At 39.4% G+C, this 22,199-nt stretch overlaps 1 long non-coding RNA gene across 2 annotated transcripts in view; it reads right to left on the reverse strand.

Moving 5' to 3' along the window:
- Positions 1 to 18,347, reverse strand: part of LOC137096140 (uncharacterized) — a 30,656-nt gene extending 12,309 nt beyond the window's left edge. The window contains exon 1 of one of the 2 annotated variants that reach the window (XR_010909331.1): positions 18,120 to 18,347. This is a non-coding gene — a long non-coding RNA (uncharacterized lncRNA). Of the gene's footprint in view, positions 1 to 855; positions 1,297 to 18,119 lie in introns of those variants that run through there. The other variant, XR_010909330.1, reaches the window with a different exon arrangement.
- Positions 18,348 to 22,199: the final 3,852 nt, after the last annotated feature.

Raw genomic sequence — 22,199 nt, forward strand, 5'->3', positions numbered from 1 at the left:
TGCTCGTGGTGCACCATATAGGAGGTGTGGGCTGAAAGTAAATAGAGATTTAATAGGAAATCTGAGGATAATTTGCCTAATGTGCAAGAAGGGAAAAGGGAAAAGCCCATATTTTGTTGAAGAAATGAGTAAAACTCGGGAGGAACCAGCATAGATTTGGTTTTTGATATGGCTATGAAAATATGTTCTTGGATGAACATGTCTTCACAGACATATTCCTCCTAAGTTCAAGAACTGAGTTTCTATTTGACACTGATAGTGCTGTATATGTCATTACTGTTTGGAGAAGAGGGGGCTGGATTGGATGTCCCTTGGGTTCCCTTTTCATTTAAAAGAGCTTCAGGGAACACACAAAGAGAGGCATATTATGCATTATATTCTTTGAGCAGTCAAGGTCAAAACAAAGGCTAAAAAAAGAGAAAGGTATACTTTTAAAGATAGTAGTTGAATCCCTTTCTCCAAAACTAGTTAAAAATACAGAATCTTGCAGAAAGCTGGAAAAAAATATCTAGGGGAAAAGGGCTTCATTTAAGTAGAAATGCTCATGCCGAATTTTATGTTAATTTTTTGCTATCTGGGATTTTCAGATCAATAGGCATAATGCAATTTGATAATGCTGTTTTTGCAGCCAATCATGAAAGTTTATGAAAATACACAAGGTTATACATTCATGTTCAAGTTTACATGCTTTAGACAAAACTGGACTTTAGAGAATTATTTTCCAGGTTTTTTCCCTCCATTCTGCTGAGTAGCAAAATTAAAGGCTGTGATTGATTTCTTATGCTTGCAGAATTTGTATTCAAACATCCACAGCAACAACACCAATGAAGTGTAAAAACCCTCCACTATACTTACTCAAACTATGTGGAAGATGAAGAATTTTGGGGAGGACACAAAGATGCTCTTCCAGGACCTCTGCCCCTCCAACCAATCAGATACTGTTTAGGTCAGGAGATGGAGCTGTGCCTTGGTGCTACCCAGCAGACCTCGCACACTTATTGAGAAAATGTTATCCAAGGAGGTTGCATACTCTCTGTCATGTCTGAAAAGATACTTACATGACCCTCAACCTTGGTTGTGATAGCGTAAGATGTTAAGAGAATTCCAGACTAAATATACATATACAGTAGGTATGGGCAAACTTAAGCTCTCCAGGTGTTTTAGACTTCAGTAGGCCAGTAGGCTGTTAGTATTGTGGGAGCTGAAGTCCAAAACACCTGGAGTGCTGAAGTTTGCCCATGCCTGATATAGAGTCTGATTATGAACTTTGCAATGTCAGTTTCATATCACAACACAAGAAATTCCTAGTTCTCCCCCTCCCCCAAAAATTACCCCTACAAAAATGTAGAATTTACCTAGGGTAGTCACAAATAAAACTGACCTTATTTAAGTAGGTTCATAAACTGATGAAGGTGGTCTACGGAGTCTCAGTTTCCTAATAAAGCAGTAATATTTTTTCCTACTTACTTTCTAGCCTTTGGTGGCTACAACAATTGTGAGCTACTGCATTCATTTTAGTAGACTGGTATGTTAACAATAGCCTCAGAGAGGAACAAATATCCTTGTATTTTTTTTATTTTGTCTTGACACCCCAGAACTAGTCTGGATTATGTAAAACCCAGAGCCAACACTGTCATGAAATGAAAATCATACATAGGTCAGGTTTGACCACTCCACACACTGTCTTGCCAGAGAAAAGAAAATATGCCATGCAGATGATCAATAAAGAACAAGCAGTTTGCTCTTCGTAATTCAGAGCAACATCATGTGAGCAGTTGCATCAACTCACATAATGTCCTTTTATGAGAGATTTAAAATGTTTTTCTTTGTCCATGTGGAGAATCTTCCTTCAGCAGCTCATGAAGCAAGAGCACACTCCAAAACCCTGTCTCTCTCTGCTTCTCTCGGCTTCTCTGCAAGCACCACATAGCTCAAGCCTGAAAAATGTAATAGTATCGAAAAGTCCCAGGCTTAACCAGCTCCCCGGTTGGGCGTAACCCAACCAATCAGCTTCATGCATCTTATTTTACAGTTGACACACACACATTGATTTCTTACATGCTCCAACAAGCACTTGCTCCAGAAATACATGTGGAAAAACTGATGGAACACTAAACAGTCATGAAAAAAGGTGGGGACCTGTCCTCACTGTAATCTAATTTATGAAGAGTCAACAGTGCATCGTTAATTAACAATTATCCCAAAGGGCAAGCATAATCCATGAATTAATTTGGATCATCCCATTTGTTAAAAAAAAACAACAACCTAAGTTTAGAACCAATTATTCTTAAATGTAGTGGGGGTGCTCTTTTTTTTTCTTTTGCTGGATTCAAAAAGCTTAAACCTTTTTCCAATTTCCTATAATGAGATGCTGGGTAATAACTCGATAGAGAGATTTGGTATCTAGCAAGAATCTGTGCATGCTATTAGGAGAGTCATAACTCATTAAATCCTCAGGTTGCTTAGATAACGTCTGACAGATTAAATGTTTGCCTCCACATTTCTGCTTTGATGTGACCTTGGGCTCATGTCGATGCTGCGTAATATGAACACATCAAGATCACAACCAACTACACACTGCAGAAGGAAAGATTTGCTGAAATCAGCCACTTGTAAAAGACACTGGCAAAGAGAGCAGACAGAGAAGGAGCGGGGGGGGGGGGGGGGGGAGAGAGAGAGAGGTCCAAAATAGAAATTATTCACCATCATTCACATCATTAAATCATGTCCCTGCTCCATCCCTCAACACACACCATTTGCTTGCCTTGCCAACAGTGACTCATTGGAAGTACTTACCTGTGAATGCTCTGAGACTCCCAGATTATTTGTTGCAATATTTCTTTCCCTTGAGGTTTTGTAATAACAAAGGCTTTGTATCAGGCAGCATTTTGGATTCAAAGTCATAATACTTACCAGGGGGATAACCATGATATGTCTCTGTGGCATTTCATCATATTTAAGGTATTATTTTGAGGCTGTATTTTGGACAACAGACCTTTGCCTGCTGTGTATGGTTTGGCACCTGCCATATTAAAGCTTCTTTTCTTCCTCATCAACCTACTCAAGAACTAATCTACTAGGCATGTTAATGACACAGTTTGCACTTGAAAGCGATTTCTTTCATTCCATTTTTGTGTGTGTGAGATGGGTCCAGGAAAGGGGCAATAGCAGGTTTTAACCATTTTCTCCATTTGTTATGGTTTTAGTCCAGATAGCCCCTTAAACATTTGCTATTTGCAGAGATCAAAACCTCCCATTGAAGCTGTTAGGGGTTTTTCTTCTCCATGCAAATGAGGGTGGGTTAGGGGGAGGTCAGCTCAGGAGACAGTCCATATCCACAAGATCATTGTTATGTGTCTGATACATAATGTTGCCTTTCATTTTTGGAAAGGACCACAGCTCAGTGGTAGAAGAGTTATTGTTTTGGATGGAAAGTAACCCATATTCAATCCCTGCCTGCTTCAAGTAGAATTAGGAAACAGCTCTCCCAGGAGCCTTTTAGAGCTACCGCCAATAAGTGCAGACAACCCTGGTGGAGATAAACCAATGCTCTGAAACCATATGAGGCCCTTGACTGCAGTTATGCTCTTTTAAATTTTCAAGGAATGATAATATGTGAATAAGCATAAGAGTTTTGTATGGTCACCAATGTCATGAATGCCAATGGAAATAACTTTTCTGTGCTGCACCTCTAGGCCATGTTGAAGCTCTATAGATAAGTCTAGCACAGTTAAAGCCAACTTGACAGCTCAATGCTCGGTCCTTCCTATTAGTTTAGCCCTCAGAAGTTTCCAGTCCTAAACAGAGAATATAAATCAGACCTACATATAAAGGTTTATGAATTTAAACTATTTGGGAAGACAAATAACAAGAATTAAGACCATTTGGAAGAGATGGCAAGTCTGATGTGATATAGTGAAGGCCTGCATTTGTTTGGCTTTATTCCTCCAGTATGAGTGAGATTTCTTTAAACACAAAAGGAATAGCTGCTAGGGCCCCTTTCCCTCTTGAAAACAGGAGAGGGAGGGAGGGAGGGAGGGAGGGAGGGAGAGCACACAGACTGCAAATTCCTCCATGCTATTGTAGTCTATGTAACAGTTGAAGTAGGTCACAGTTTGTGCCTAGAGCAGTCAGTGATCTTCTAAAGCTGCATTATCGTATTATTACGTAGGCAGCAGCATTGCTTGCTAGTATCAACAAAACACATTTCATTTGGCTTTTACAATGCACAGAACTGGTGCTATGAGCAGTAAAACTCATGCAAACTACACATCACTAAAGACATAATCTTCTGGCACATAAAGAAACATATTGCGATATTTTTTTAAGGGAGAAATACACCCAGATATTGAAAATAGTTTATTTATCACATTGCTTGCTTTCACCCCACCCCCCACCCCCAGCTTTCCATTCTTCCATCTCTTCCTTCCTTCCCTTCTTTCAGAAATGCTTTCAGAACTGAATACTACAAATATGCTCTCCTCACTAGTGAATCTTGAATAGATGAATCTAAATCTGACTCATCTGAACCAACTCTAAAATTATTGGGTTGTTGTAGGTTTTTTCGGGCTATATGGCCATTGTCTAGAGGCATTCCCTCCTGACGTTTCTCCTGCATCTATGGCAAGCATCCTCAGAGGTAGTGAACTAGGAAAAAGGGTTTATATATCTGTGGAATGACCAGGGTAGGGGAAAGGACTCTTTTCTGCTGGGGCTAGGTGTGAATGTTTCAACTGACCACTTTGATTAGCATATAATGGCCTGACAGTGCCTGGAGCAAACTTTTGTTGAGAGGTGATTAGATGTCCTTGTTTGTTTCCTCTCTGTTGTTGTGCTGTTGTAATTTTAGAGTTTTTAAATACTGGTAGCCAGATTTTGTTCATTTTCATGGTTTCCTCCTTTCTGTTGAAATTGACCACATGCTTGTGGATTTCAATGGCTTCTCTGTGTAGTCTGACATGGTGGCTGTTGGTGTGGTCCAGCATTTCTGTGTTCTCAAATAATATGCTGTGTCCAGGCTGGTTCATCAGGTGCTCTGCTATGGCTGACTTCTCTGGTTGAAGTAGTCTGCAGTGCCTTTCATGTTCCTTGATTCATGTTTGGGCGCTGCATTTGATGGTCCCTATGTAGACTTGTCCACAGCTGCATGGTATACGGTAGACTCCTGCAGAGGTGAGAGGATCCCTCTTGTCCTTTGCTGAACGTAACATTTGTTGGATTTTTTTGGTGGGTCTGTAGATAGTTTGTATGTTGTGTTTCCTCATCAGCTTCCCTATGCGGTCAGTTGTTCCCTTGATGTATGGCAGGAACACTTTTCCTCTGGGTGGATCTTCGTCTTTATTCTCGTGGCTTGTTCTCAGTCTTGCAGCTCTTCTGATGTCTGAGGTGGAGTATCCATTGGCCTTTAGAGTCCAGTTGAGGTGGTTCAGTTCATCTTGGAGGAGGTGGGGTTCACAGATTCTTTTTGCATGGTCTGCCAAGGCTTTAATGGTGCTTCTTTTTTGACTTGGGTGATGGTTGGAGTTTTTCTGCAGGAGTCTATTGTATACCATGCAGCTGTGGACAAGTCTACATAGGGACCACCAAACGCAGTCTTTTATATCATGCCTTTCTCTACCCCAAGGGGGACTCAAGGCAGCTTACAAGTGGCACCTACACAGTGCCTCAAAACATACAATTAAAATAGATTAAAATGTTAAAAACAAGCCATTCAGGGATCAGAATCTAAAGCCATTCTGTAGTCAATTGCACATATTCTACATTAAAATTATTGCACTGTGGTATTTTTCAAAAGCTTGCACCCAGAACCAGGTCTTTACTCTCTTTCTGAAGGTTAAGAAGGAGGGGACTGATCTAATATCACTAGGGAGGGAGTTCCACAACCGAGGGGCCACCACTGAGAAGGCCCTGTCTCTTGTCCCCACCAGCCACACTTGCAAGGCAGGTGGGACCGAGAGCAGGGCCTCCCCAGACAATCTTAGTCTCCAAGCTGGTTTGTATGGGGAGATACATTCAAACAGGTAAATGGTTTTCCTCCCTCAATTCCTCCCCCCCCCCATAAAATGGACTATCCTTCTCTCTCTGCCCCCCCTTTTGGAATCCACCAAGATAATGGAACAGCACTAAATCTTCTATTTTATACTTTATACTAGTTACACAGATGCCAATTTTGAGTAACAGTTCTGTTTATAGGTGATAATGGTTCAATTTCTGTCCAAATCCAGCATTACGCTAGACCAACTGAACGAAATGTTTTATTACATTATACACCCTACAGACACATCAATCATTTGGACCACATTGCTAATTACATTGATTTAACAAATGCCTATTTTACCTGTTGATTAACAATTTCAAAACATCTCTGCATGGGTTAGAAATAAATTTGTAAACAAACCAACCAATGACATTCTGCATAAGTAGGTACTTGAGATTTAGTATCTTTTGGCCGATAGAAATATGTCTGAAAAAAACCAAGCCTTTTCCAAAACACCTCTGTATATAGGTTTTCAACCTACAGCAAATGAATTGTAGAAAAGGTCAAGTTGCAAGGTGAAACACTTGTACTACTTAGCAACCAACTGTAGCCAGGAAACGGATTCAACCAACTCTACCCTAGGGACAAAAAGTCTTTTCTTTCTTTGTTCTTTTTCTTTTGTTAACAAACCACAATTATTTTTTTCACAACTGCCATTAAAGCAAGTAGCTGGTATGCTCTCTCTCTCTCTCTCCCACCCTCCCTCTCTCTCTCTCTATATATAATGCCACTGTCTCAAATCCAAATTTAACAATGGGCACAATTGCTGAACCTTTTGGTACAGTTTGTACAAGATAAATTCCCAGAGCACAAAGGAGCAGGTTCAGGTTTGTCCTCTCTCACACAAAGAGGAGAATCAGCATACTGCAATATGTTTACATTGCAGTAGACTGTAAAGAAAGAACACGTAGAAAGCTGACCTATATTTTAAGGAGAAGGGGAGTGTGAGTGTCCCACATGTGTCAAAAACTCCCTAAAGCAGAATCAAACTCATATTTTTACAATCTATTTATTTAATGTGTATCTCATCATTCACCTGGCATGACATTCGTGGCAGTTTACAGCAAGGTTAGGATCAGGGAGAGCTGGAAACTTGATGTTTTAAAAATGAAAAAAAAATCCATTCAAATATCACATTAAAACAATTTAAAATAGTGCATAATAATTAGTGAACCAATGTGGTGTAATAGTTTGATGTCGAGGGTGACCAGGATTGAAATCCCTGCTTGGCCATGGAAAGCTACTGGGTGACCTTGGGCAAGTCACACCCTTTCAACCTCAAAGAAGGAATAAGCAACCCACTCTGAACAAATTCTGCCAATACAATCCTATGATTAGATGGCCTCAAGGTCCCCATTAGTCAGAGATGTTTGAAGATAAGTTAAAGGTTTCCCCTCGGCGTCTGACTCTGGGGGTAGGGGTGGGGGGGGTGCTCATCTCCATTTCTAAGCCGAAGAGCAGGGGTTGTCCGGAGACACAAGTTCATGTGGCCAGCATGACTGCATGAAGTGCTGTTACCTTTCCACCAGAGTGGTACCTATTGATCTACTCACATTTGCATTTTTTCAAACTACTAGGTTGGCAGAAGCTGGGGTTAACAGTGGGAGCTCACCCTGTTCCTCAGATTTCTGAAGGTACATAACAATGATTTAAAGGACTCAGAAAGGACAGCACAAACCTCCCATTTAAAATGCCCCCTTTAATAGAAAGGTATGTTACTGTCAAAAGGAAAGCAGAACAGAGATCATCCTATTCTGTGGAGTGAGGGAGGCCCACAGCTCGGAAGCAGCTTTTGAGATGACTCTGGCCCAATGTCCTTAGAATATGCTGGCTTGGCATGTGGTAGAGCCACCTTCTTTAAAGGTTTTTAAGCAGAGGCTGCATGGCCATCTGTCAGGGTGCTCTGTGTGTTCTTGCATGACAGGGAGTTGAACCTGATAGCCCTTATAGTCTCTTCCAGCTCTATGATTCCATGTCCTCATCCAGCATTCCTATGATAACAGAACTGAGAGACAGACTTCCCCTATAACTCTGAAGATTTGGGCATGCTCTTGTAGAGAGGCTACTCTTTCTGGTATTCTGAATCTTAGAAAGCCCTAGATCCAAATGTTATGGACCTGAGATGTTATCTGTCATAACCATAAATTTGAGTAGTGCCTCAGACTTCAAACAGGAAGTTTTATTTTCAGTATAACCTTCCCCTGTCAGCACTCTGGCTACAGCATTTTGGACATATAGAAATTCCCAGTTTCCAAAGTTAGCTCCACATTAAAACTTGGCCTTTTATGAAAGGAACCTAATGGTTTCATCCAATATATGGTATAAACTATTTAAATATTTTTATTTATTAAACTGTTTAATCTTATTTGGGAATATGTTATGTGTTTATGATTTAACTGATACCTATATGTTATTATTGTTTTATGTTAGGTTTTTATGTATGTGTGGCATTAAATTTTGCCATATATAGGAAACCACCTTTTGTTGAAGGTATTCATGGCTGAAGGTATTAATGGCCATTGTTGTGAGTTTTCTGGGCTGTATGGACATGTTCCAGAAGTATTTTCTCCTGATGTTTTGTCCACATCTGTGGCAGGCATCCTCAGAGGTTGTGAGGTTTGAGAATGTTTGTGAATGTTTACATTATTTTTAATTGTTTTAAGCTTTTTATTGTCTTCATTTTTTAACATTCTCAGTGATTTTATCATAAAACACTGAGCTACATGGCAGGGCAGAAATACAATATGGTCCTCAAACTTAGGTGTTTTGAATGGCACCTCATGTGGATAGTGCTGTTTTACTATTTATCATTAAATGGCATTACATTTAGTGGTATTTTGGAGGAATGAGGAATTCCCATTGTTGTTGTTTCTTGTCCAAAGCAAGCAATGAAGGTTTTGTCCAACTTCTTTATTATTCTTTCCTCTAAGTTCATCATACCCTGAACAGGGAAGGCAATTCTGAATCTGAGAAAATGCAACTGGTCAATTCCAGTTTCAAGCTGTGTCTGGAAACTAATGAATATATGAGAATTTTTGATGGCAGTTCTATATTGTTCATTCCTTTTTTGTTTCACCATCCTCAACCTTCTCTTCAAGATATTTTCTAAAGCCTAAATCTCAGCTGTTTTCCCTTGATGGAGACCCATATAGAAATACCACATTCAGCTGCAGATGTAGAATTTTGTCTGCTTAATGAGCTTAATGACCACTTAAGAGTTTTGTCAAAGCAAGGAAAGCAAGCATAACAATGTGCTTTCACCAGTATTATTCCCAACAATGAAGAGATTCTGGCGCTTTTTACTGAATTCAATCTTCTTTCACTGAGGCAGAGAAGACTGAGCGAGAGGAAAGAAAAGAAGGGAGGGCACTTCTAATCATATATGAATGCCTTCTAAAATCTTGCCATCTTACGCTTCATATCAGCACCTTCAAAAAGGCTTGCTTTCAAATCCAAATTAACTTTCAAGCCACTCTGAAATATTACATTTCTCTGTGGCTAAGAGGGAACAGAAAGAGACAATGATTTAATCCTTGGCTGCCTATTAGTAATAAGTTCACCACATGCGAATGAAATGTAAATTAAGGTTGTTAAGATATTGAGTTGGATTGAATCTACTGTGGCTTCCCAATTGCTAATATATATATTAAATCTGCTTTAATAGCACTTCTTGGCTCCAAATATGGGATTTTCTCAGAAAGAGCATACTAATTTTATCTTTCTCAACCTCAAGAAAATAATTACGTCTCAGAGAGAGGATATGTATGGACCAAAGCCCAGGACATATTCATTGTCCTGCTTACTTGGAAGCCACTGATATTCCCCATGAACACACAGCTCCATATAGGACAAGGAAAAGATGGGAGGAGTACAAATAAAACCATGACATCCTGCAGGGAATATATGGTTGTTACTTCAATTCCATGAAGACAGCCTAAGACCAAGTGAAGAGAAGGGGAATGAGGAGGGAAAAGGATCCCCCAGTGGTACAATGGGTCAAACCCTTGTGCCAGCAGGACTGCTGACCAAAAAGTCAGAGGTTCAAATCCGAGCAGGGTGAGCTCCCACCTGTCAGCTCCAGCTTCTCATGTGGGGACATGAGAGAAGCCTCTCACAGGATGGTAAAACATCCAGACATCCCCTGGGCAATGTCTTTGCAGATGGCCAGTTCTCTCACATCAGAAGCGAGGTTCTCAAGTCACTCCTGACATGAAAAAAAGCAAGGAAAGGGAAAATGACTGGTTTGGGGGGAGCCAAAACCAAGGAATGGGGAACTTTCTGTAACCATTTGTTTCTCTGGCAAGAGTTCCATCTGAAATGTAGCCTATGGGCAAAGAGGAGGAGAAGGACAGGAAGGAAGGAAAATAAGGGATTGACATAAAGAGAGTGAAAAAGGCTAAATTTGTTTGGCATTACCCATACCTACCCATTATATATTTGGAGGTGTGCTCTACAGCTTTCTTTCAATTTACATAGTTCTATGCATTTCTCTGCATAGCTGGAGGGTGACATTATTACTTTTTCGTTTAAAACAAATTATGTGCAGTATGTTTACCTTCCTTCCATGCCTAAGAGCACTCCTAGAAACAGTGTCACTCTTCTGTGGAAGGCACAGACCTCTCTGCATATTTACTTTCAGTTGAAGTAGCACTTGCAATAGTGCATCTACACTGAACAATTAATGCAGTCTGAAACAACTTCAGCTGACATGGCTCAATGCTATGGGTTCATGGGAGTTGTAGATTGGCCTTCTCTGCCGTGTAACCCCTATGATTCCATAGCATTGAGCCATGTCAGCTAAAGTTGTATCAGACTTCATCAATTCCACATAGTAGATGTGCCCTGGCTGCTGGTTTTAAAATATATGCAGTGCAGACTACTGCCATTGAGGAAGAAAATAGTTCAATGTTTTAGCTTCATCTCTTTAAGACACTGAATTCTAAGAAACTCAGCACCTTGGATAGCTCTTCTGAAGTTCATGTTAAAAGCTGGGGCTGATTCATCACTCCATTGAATATTGGATCCATCCACTTCCATTAAGTAAAAGGTGATATGTTATTATTTCATTGTGAACTTGGTGGATTCACCAGCAGCAAATTCTGCAATGGGATACTTTGAACCTGGATTCAAAGTAACTGCTCAATCCATTGCATCTGAATGTATGTGACACCACAGTTCTGTAATGTATGCCACTCCTTAAATGTCTGCACGCTCATGCTCTTTCTCACTGTTTCCACACATGCATACACACAAATGCAAAGGAGAGACACTGAGAGGAGATAAAACTAGCCAGGCTTGCAGAGCATGATGTCCTTGCATGACCCCTATAGCATACCGGCTAACATGCCTCACAGCTATTAGATGATGCGGACTGACACACACACTTTCTGCTGTCAGCAACAGAATGTCACACTCTAAAACAGAAATAACTCTTCCTGACACTTGGCAGATAAAGTGCTTTAAAGCCCTCCCCCTTCACCACTACCGTGGAGTGTGGATTCACTACGGAAAAGCAAGGATTAAATAGAACAAAGTTAAAGGCTGCCAATCAAAGTGGCAAGCAGAAAATAGTGCTGAAGTCAGGTCATTGGCAGAAAATATGTAGACCATATTCCAGAGTGTTTCTTTTACAAATCTCCAGGGACAAATTCATCTGATTTTAAATCTTCAACTCTTTGTTGCTTCAGTTTGCAATTTATTAAACCATTGTGCTGGTTTTTTTAATTGTCACGTGTTCTATTATTATTATGAGAAACATTATGGTCACTTCAAACATGGTTTTATCCATTTCGCAAGATGCTTTCATAGAGTGTAGACACCATAATGCAATAACTTCCAATCAGAACTTACTGGTCTCACCTTGGCAGGGTTGCTGACCTGTCATCTGTCACTTTCCAGATATTTTGAACTATGATTGTAATGATCACTAGTCAGCATAACTATACCTCAGGAAATACGTCTTGAGCAGGGATGGATCATTGCTGGGGTTTGGTTGGGGGCACATTTGCTTCCCATGGAACTGTGAAGAGTTGCACCTCCAAATTTTTGTCTTCATTCATTTTTTCAAAAAATCAGCCTGTGCCCCAGTTCAGAAGATTCTGTCCATATGAAAATTGGATTTTGAATTGGCTTGTTAATGATAAGCTTCAGTGAATACACCTTTTCCCCATGATACAAGATGATACAACTGTGGTGGAGCTTTTCTCTGAAGGGGATGAGTCTGCCCACCAGGATGAGATGGATTGGCTGCTCTTGTGGCGAAGGGATAATAATTTTGTTCCTATCTCTCCTTATGAACCATCTAGGACCCTAGGATCTTCTAGGGAGGCCCTGCTCTCGGTCCCGCCTTCTTCACAGTCTCAGTTGGTGGGAACGAGAGACAGAGCCTTTTCAGCGATGGCCCCTCGGCTATGGAACACCCTCCCTAGGGATATCAGATCGGCCCCCACCCTCCTAACATTTCAAAAAAAAGTTAAAACCTGGCTTTTTGAGCAAGCTTTCCCAAATGCAGTGTAGCAGACAAACTCTGATCTTTGGAATGACTGGACAATGCAATTGGGTAGTGATTTTAGTAATGAGACGCTGTGGATTTATACTTTTATCAGTTTTATTATATTTTATCAAATGTTATTTATGCTAAATGTTTTAATTGTTCTTTGTTATTGTAGACATTGAATTGTGCCGTTTGTAAACCGCCCTGAGTCACCTTCGGGCTGAGAAAGGCGGTATATAAATATGGCTAATAAATAAATAAATAAAAATAATAAGACCAAATCACTGATAATAGATTACAGAAAGAATAGATCAGAAATTCAGCCTTTGGTTATAAATGGAGAGTGAGCGAAGTGGTGGCCAGTTTTAAGTTCCTGGGGGTTATTGAAACCGGGCTTGGCTTGGCTTGGGGTTGCTGGCTTCTCTGCTAACACTCTATTTTCGATTCTGTTCCTCCTGGACTTTAGTGTTTTGTTTTCAGAGTATTTTTTTGGTGGAGACTTCTCTTAATTTTCTCGCTGGCTTATGTTTATCACCACTGAGCTTAGAGGAAATATACTATTTAATTGATGTGTCTCCACAATGATTGTAATTGGTTTTATATGTTTTAATGCTTAATATTTATTTATATCTTATTTCTAGACGTTATTACGCTTTATGTTATTTTTGTCTTATATTTTATGTTAAACGTGTTTTTGTTTTTATTGTATTATGTTGTGAGCCACTTTGGGTCCCATCAGCTGAGATTTTTAAGGCACTGACAATTGAATGAAAAACTGCTGGTGACTTTCTACTGCTGTACTATAGAGAATGTTCTAACCTATTGCATCTGCATATGGTTTGGTAGCTGCACAGTGGGAGATAGGAAGGCACTCCAGAGGGTTACTACTCCTGTTCAGAGCATTTTTTGTTGTCCCTTCCCTCTCTGGAAGAACTGTTTAAGGCTCACTACCTTAAGAAAGCCCAGAATATTCTTAAGGTTCCGTCTCACCCTGGATATTCTTTTTTTGAATTGTTACCATCTGGCCGATGGTATGGGATGATAAAAACAAGGACAAACAGGATGATAGTTTTTATCCTAAGGCTATGGCTATCTTGTGGTTTCACACTGATGTGGCATTAGGAGTTGTGAAATAGTGATTAGAATTTGGAAGGATAGGTGCTTTATTTTGTAATTTTTATAATTTGTTTGGGGATAAGATTTAATTTTGTTGAACAGTGCACAATGACAATAAAGTTATTCTATTCTATTCACGAGATAATTTTCCTTCCGAGAGGTAGGTTTCTCTCACTTCCTGTTTTCTCACCCTCATTCTTAACTATGAGTCATTCGTAAATCAAATGTTTATAACGGACTTCCTGTATACTATGCCTAAGGAAACCTTCTGAAATTCATTAACTCACTATATGTTGGCAAGTGACTTAAAGGCACATACACAGACCATGACAAAGTCGAGGAGAACAGTAAAACTAAGGAGGAAAGATTCTCAAGGATCATTTTAGAATTACAGACATGCAGGAAACAACACCATTCCCAAAACTAAACAGCCATGTGTTGAATTTCTCCTGGCCAGTATGTATTCTTGTAAGTTATAATCATCTCACTTCTCATGTACAAGCAGGGTAAAGATGCATAAATTCTAGGTATGTCTTATATTGAATGGTTTGTAATTGATTTTAAGTTCATAGTTATATGTAGTAATTAGTTATTATAATTTCTTTGTATACTATATGCTGGCATTGATTTTTTTGTCATTATTATGTTGTAAACTGCCCTGAATCCCCCCAGGGATGAGAAAGGCAGTATATAATTACGGTAAATAAATAAATATCTTTTTGTGGGAGCTGTTAGATTTTCCCACAGTATAGATAAAAAGTCAATTATTAAGAATGGGTACATCACATCTATTTATCGCATATATGCACAGATTCAACAGTTACATGAAATAGCTTTCTCTCTCTCTCTTTTCCTTTCCCTCTCTTTCACACATATCTACTCACATATCCTACCTATCTCACTAGGAGAGAATCTACTCTTCTTTAAGGAAACATTTCCTGTCATCACTCAACTTTCTTTTCTTCCTAATAAACCTCCCTCCTCACCTGTTTTCACACACAACTTACTGAGCTATTTTCATCCTCTATTCTACTCCCTTCCATCTGGCCACTTGCCGCATAAAATTTCATCATGTAATTCCCTACAAGGAATAACGTGGGAGCTTCCACAGGATAAACTGGTCAGGAAAATGAGATTTTAGACAAAAAATACACATCCTCTATACCACTTATACTCAAACCTCTCCTTGACCTTGCACAAATCTTGCAGTTTTCTAAAGAAACTCAACACTGGAAAAATCAAGAGGTAAAATCTAACCCTCAGCAAAACCAAAATGAAAATATTAGTCACATTGCTCCAAATCTTGTGTAAAAAATTAGATTGCTATTAATAGGTCAATTCTTATCCATTCTAATTCAGGAACAGCATCAGAAAAGGTCACCCCTACCTTCTTTATAACTCCAAATTTTCCACCAAGCACCTATCATTTTGAGTGTATACATTTTAGTCCATTCTCCCCTCTTCTGTGTTTCTGGTGATGATGACAGAAGGCCATCCTGTCCATCTTTTGCGTGGAGCAATGAATGCTGTTTTGAAATGCTTGTGTTTTTTGTTGCTGTTCAGCGCAACCGAATATAGTTTTTCAGCTTGTTAACTAGATATCAGTAGCATGCAGTATTTTACATTTTTTAAGGTTGTGTATTAAATTATTAATCACATTTAAGCTATTTTGCCTCCCTCCCAGTACATTGTTTCAAGAAAAAGCCTCCAAACCTTAAATCTCATTATTTCTCCCCATAGCAGACAAGATCTAGTTAATCATATTTTTGAAGTCTGTATTAACCGACCTGAATTTTTCCCTCTAGAAATGGCTCAGTAAAGAGATTCTCATTTCTTCCACAGACATTTTGCCTTCTGGCTCAGGTTCAGCACATTTAATCACTACATGGGGATTGGATATGGAAGCCTGCAGCTGTTGAAAAGCTCGATCTGTATTTCAAAAATGAGAAAAGGCAGAGGCGAAGGGAAGAGAAAATCTCTCTCACACACACACATCTGAAGAAAAGCAGAAATCTAATGTCCAGGACAAGGATAAAAATCCATTATCCTTTGCACTGAGGGACCCACACATTTTACTGTGGCTGCAGTTTCAATCAATGCCAACCTTTTTAGTCCACTGCAGATCTATTGCCTTTAAATTGAGTTTCCATGGGGCAGGGAAAGAGGATATAGGACTCAAATCTGGACACAGCCATGTAGATTGCAGAGCTCATAGCATTTTTCATCTTTCATAAGAAAGTTGGGATAAGAGGGCACCTGTCAGCACTTCTCTATGATAAGCAAGAGCAGAAAAATGAAAAATATAGTATGTTCAGGCCGAAAGGATGATACCTTTAAGGCTGAGATATGACTGAAAATACTCCTTTGCCATAATCCAACATAGTCAACAGATTAGTCAGCACCAAAGAAAGGCCCACTCCATCCCTTTTGGATAAATAGCTAATCCTATTAAACCTAGCAGTAGCAGTTTTTCACAGCATCTAACCTATAATTTGCCATACCAGGGTCATACTCCAGAGTGTGCAGCCACAATTGCCATATATTAGACCTTTCCCCTGAATGTTTGATGTGAATAGATATAAGAGAGAAATGTAAAGTCAACGCTCCATCCCATTTCTCTGTTAGAAGCAGATCTAATATCTTCCATTGCCTTGGTAATGGGGGCCCCAGTGGTGCAGTGGGTTAAACCCTTGTGCCAGCAGGACTGAAAACAGACAGGTCAGAGGTTCGAATCCAGGGTGAGCATGGATGAGCTCCCTCTGTCAGCTCCAGCTCACCATGCGGGAACAAGAGAAAAGCCTCCCTCAAGGATGGTAAATCTCAAAACATCCAGATGTCCCCTGGGCAATGTCCTTGCAGACGGCCAATTCTCTCACACCAGAAGTGACTTGCAGTTTCTCAAGTTGCTCTTGACATGAAAAAAAAAACCTGCCCTGGTGAATAATCACGTCCCAAGTTAACCTTCTTTTTCCTTCTTTCCTTTAAATATGGGTTTAAAAAATGTTTGATAACCCTTTTATAAAGTAAATAGAACTAACAGAACTAAAAAAAATCCCCTCTTAGCATTGATATATTTAGAGTTTTGTGGTGAAAAAGATAAACGAGAGGGGTGTAATGGTTTGAATGTTGGATGAGGAGACCAAGAGACCAGGGATTGAACCCCTGCTTGGCCATGCAAATCTATTGGGTGACTGTAGACATTTCACACAATCTCAGCCTCAAATGGGCAAAGCCCATTCAGTAGACAAAGCCCATTTGAACACATTTTGCAAGGAAATGCCTGATATGTTCACCAGAGGGTTGTAATAATTTGGAAATTACTTGAACATAACAACAGGAGCGCTGAAAAGGACACTCCATCCGCCATAAAATTTCTCAACTACAAGCCAGACCAAACATTTGATAATATGAAAATTGTACTATAATGTCTCCCCAGAGCTATACTCAAAATGGTCCTGGCTTTCCCTACTGAAATTTCCTTCTTGACCCAGTATTTATTCCTTACTTAGGCTCATCATATCCTTGTCTTCTTCACTCTGTTTCTTAGACTTAATCCATTTGCAGACAGCACATCTCACAGTGCCTATGAAAATCCACTCCAGCAATTTTCTCCTAAAATAGAATGCTAAAAGCATTTATTCTAATGCATCTGTGTATGTGTGTGAGAGGGAGGGAGGCAGGCAGGGAGGGAGAAAGAGATAATGTACAGCTCTACAGAAAGCTGTGGCTTTCTCTGGGTTTCCAGACTTCTAATGGATAGTCTGAGCTCTTTTAGGTGTACTTACCCAGATATATGTGACCTTCAAAAAGAAAAAAAATACCCAAAGAACACTAATCACTTTTAGCTATCAGAGACAATGATGAAGTGCTGTGTATTAGATAACATCTCTAATATGGAATATGCAATGCGGAGTCTACCGAGTACAGCATACAAATGCCAAGTAGCATAAATTATGAAGGAGTAATATGGGTTACATCATGAAGAGTCCTACAGGGCTTGATTTTATCCTCCACGCGATTTAAAATCTATAAGAAACCAAGGAATGCAGGAGGGGGAATAACTGGGGAGGTAAATTGAAGTGTCAGCAATGTACTAATGATACTCAGTGTGACCTCTCTTTTTCAAGAGACAAATTAATATGTAACACTGCATCACCTTCAATTATCAAATTGCAGAAGCTAAGCAGGGTCAGGCGTGGTTAGTACTTGGATATAAGATTGCCTAGAAATGTTAGACAATCCTCAGATAGACCTAGAAAAGTATCCTGCTTGAATTTTTGGAAAGATACTGTCAGTCTGAGTTAACTATACTCGGCTTAATGGACCAATGGTTTCCATATGCAGTTTGCTATGTTCTCAATGTGAAGGGTTTTGACTACTTACTTGACAAGAACTTCCCAGCAAGTAAGAAGGCAGCAGAAATAATGGATTCTTTTAGCCACAGAAATGATCTCATTTCTCAGGAGAACTTACCTCTCCTTTTCCCTGAAGTTGTGGATATCTTGAATTGGTGCCTGAGCTTGGTAGTGGACTGGAAGACCTGCAATAAAATGAAGCTGAACGCAGACAGACAAAATTGGAACAATGATCAGGCTTACATCCTGGTCTTGGTATCTCTCTGTGTATGTGTGTGCGTATCTTCCTGGATCTGTTACTGCGATTAGAGGCAGAGGAAGCTTTGATGGCTATGAGCATCTTTTATCAGCTTAGCCTGAATGACTGGCTGTGAGGCTATGTGGAGACAGATATAACTTGATAAGTTTTCTAAGCCCTAACAACCTTCAAAGATTATTGCATGCTGGTGGTGGGGGTATCTTGGAAAATGGTTCAGGAGCATCAAGTAGTAAAATGAAGCAGGCGATCAAAGGAATCCATGTCTTACAAACAGCAGTGCTAGTTTAACTGCCCTGTTTTTTTATTCACATTTCCGCTATTTTTCCAGAATCTGGCACTCCTAAACCCTATGAAAGTGAGGGCCGACTGTCATTTCTGTAAACAAGGGATGTTGCTGTCCAGTGAAGCAGATGAAGTGGCATCCAGCATTTTTTGGGTTTCATGATGACTACCATCTCATGGTCACCCATTCCTAAACTAAGGAATTCCTGTTTTGTTCTGTTATTACCTACAGATACTTAGGTCATCTTCAGGAGCTCTCTGCAAGTTGTTGCTATGGATGATCATTGCATAGTTGGCTTCAAGGAACTTTACTTGGTGTCCACATTGGTATTATCATGGAAAAAGTGGTTAATGGCGATGGAGCTAATGTACCTCACTTGTATGTTTAGTATTTTCATACATATAACTCATGAACAGAGCTGCAATCTTTAATCTGTGCAATCGAGGTGTAATTGTGGAACAGCTCTTGAGTCTGACAAGACAAAAACTATCCGTTTTGAAAGCAGGGCACTGCTGAGGGAGAAGAAAACATCAACCAAGAATCTTTCCCCTGTCCTTGGATGACCTGGAAGATGCAATAGAGGGTGTATGTTGATCAAATTTGCAGGTGACACTAAACTAGGAAAGGGTGGCTTATGCCCAAGAAGGCAGGATCAGAATTCAAAAGAACAGATTGGAGACCTGCCCCAAACAAAATGAAATTCAACAAGGAAAAATATAAGGTACTTCAATTAGGCAATAGAAAAAAATGGAATGGGCAGATATAGGATGGGTGACACCTGGCTTAAAAACAGTACATGTGAAAGAGATGTAGATATCTTAGCAGACCACAGGCTGAACATGAGTCAAGAGTGAGATGGGATAATTTTTAAAAAACCAATATGATTCTAATCTTTGTAAGAGTATAGTGTCTATAGTGAGTAGGGTACATCCTATTGCTTTGGATAGGTTTCACGTGGAATACTTTTCCTTTACCTGTTGGATAAACTTTGATAAAGGTGCTGATTTGAGCATTGCCGAGGAAATGGTTAGTACTTTATTAAATAGTCCTATTTCACTGCATTCAAATTGAATTACTGTAATTTCACACTAAGAGTGTATTCAGAGAAATTCAGGATGTTAGTAAGTTCTCTAGTTCTTTGTCTGATTGACTGGCAATTCTTATTTTGAAATGTTGTTTTTATGCTATCTAACATTTTATTAAGATTCATTCTCTTGTCCTTCAGTCTACTTCATTTATTGTTTATTCAGGATCCATGCTGAAATTTTAAAAAATTAAGCAGAGTAGGTTCATTTTTTTTGTTATCAATATTCCATCTATTCAGCTGTCTCAAAAGCAAAGGTCTGAATATTAGACAAATGCTCATCAACTCTATTTGTAAATTCTGTACTTAATGGGACTTGCGACAGACCTTGAGAAGCTTATCTTGCACTGCAGCCCAACCTACTTTTCTGCAAAAGAAAAATGTTAATTTATTTAAATAAGATCAAATTCCCCATAAATGTGCTTAAGGTTGCAGGCTTTGCATAAACTACAAAGGAGTTGTGATTTGAAAGTGGCCACATTTTAATCTAGCCGTGCAGCTTTTGCAAAATTTCTCAGCTGCTTTCTTACCCGTGCAGCTTTTGCAAAATTTCTTAGCTGCTTTCTTACCCGTGCAGCTTTTGCAAAATTTCTTAGCTGATTTAAAGAAACCTCAAAGAGAATGAAATATGCTCTCGTATTTTTACTTTTGATTATCAAGAATATAATTGTCGGTAATCGAGTGCATTCTTTCATGCCTATGTATACTACCCAAGGAGATTGCAAGTTGAGTGTTAAAAACTGAAAGGATTCCCCTGATCATGTGCTAAGATTTAATAGGTGTGGTTAATAATGAAAGGGAAATCTACACCTGACCCTAATGACTCCCTTTCACTTTTCCAGGGCTGGAAAATCTTTGGCTCTCCATAACTGAAGATGGCTTCCATTATGCTTCATAATGATGGAAGTCATTATGACACAATAAAAGATAGAGAACAACGTTCCCAACGCTCTCTCCATATATCAAAAAGCCAACTAAGACAGGATTTATTCCGTGAGGTGAAAGAAGAGGGCCCTCTCCTCACCCTTCATAACCAACACTACTTCATAGGAGAAAACCATTTACTTTCCTTTGAGGATTCCTCCCTACTGGATTAAAATGCATCTCTCTATCAGTACAAATATAGCATTTTCTCGTTTACATAGAATTGCAGTTAGGTGTAAAATCCAAAGTATGGTTACTTGGAGTAGGCCCCACTGAAGAATGGACAGTAGGGCCAAGCAGACATACACAGACTGAACATGATATAGCAAAGAGTAAGCTAGAAATAGAATGCCACTTTACTTTGACATTTTTCTTTCCTTCCGGATCAATAGACATTACTCCAAGTACTCAAATATGTGCACATTTATGCAATGAGACAAGATTTAATAGTGTTAAGATAAACAAGGGAACAAAATATCTAAGCAGCATGGCCACTCCAGGAATTCCTAATGTGAACTCAAATACCAATTCCGAATTTGATGACTACACAGAATTACTAAATAGAAAGGTGTTAAGATATTTTGTGTTAATGGGTAAATTTTGTTCGAGTGAAGGGGTAAAAAACCATTTTTGTAGGTAAAACTACTCCAAAGATCCCAAGTCTGAGCTTGATTAGTTTTCCTACAGGTTACTTGGAGTACATAGATTACATAGATTAACAAAATTGTACTCACCTTGTAGCTGAAGAGATCTATACACACAATGCTATTGGCAATTCACTCAGAATAAGGTTCTTTGGGCTTTAATCTGGTTCAAAATAGCTTGCTTTTTCCAGAAAATCTGTAGTTTTTTGGGGGGCGTATCACTGGCCTTCAAAGATGGCATTGCATCTCTACTGAGGTGGAGGAGGAATTAGTAGTACGCAGAAGAGGTGGGTGGAGGATGACCAGGCCAGGCAGTAATCAGATTATTCCTGTGACAACTGGTATTTTCCCAGTGTGAACTTGAATTCCAAGATAGATCTTTTTGTTTGTTAAATAAAGGGTCTGTGTCCATACTTGCATATTAATATTAGTGTATTCCTGCTCAACAGAAAATATACATATTTGCATGCATGATAATGGGGAAAAGGCCACAACCAAGTGGCTAAAATTAATGCAAAGGATTGGAGATTGTTGACATTGATGTCAGTTCACCAAATGGAAATGAATGTTGTGGCCATCTCACCATGAGTTGTGTGGTGTTAACTGGGAATCACTATGGGCTGAGAAAACTCAGTGCAAAACAGGTGATTTTAAAAAATAATTGTAGACAAGCTCGACATTCACATGGACAGCCAAAATGTGGGAAATGACTATTTCCTATTTGCCACTTTAATGTCACTGGCATGTCTACCTTCTTCCTTCACACTTGTCTGACTCTATCCTTCTATCTTTCTCCCAACTTGGCAAACTTTGAAAGAGGAGCTTGTCTCTTTGCCAAATGTATAGTCAAAGTGGAAGAGTCAGGTCTATGGCACAACAGTGAGCATGAGATGCAAAGAAATCTTACATTGTGCTAGACTTTGGATTCACTGAGTCCATATTGCTCAATATTATCATTAACTATGAACAGAAACGGCTCTCCAGGGTTTCACGTGGAATTCTTT

Source organism: Anolis sagrei, chromosome 2 (assembly GCF_037176765.1).
Source record: "Anolis sagrei isolate rAnoSag1 chromosome 2, rAnoSag1.mat, whole genome shotgun sequence".
NCBI classification, from domain to species: Eukaryota; Metazoa; Chordata; class Lepidosauria; order Squamata; family Dactyloidae; genus Anolis; species Anolis sagrei.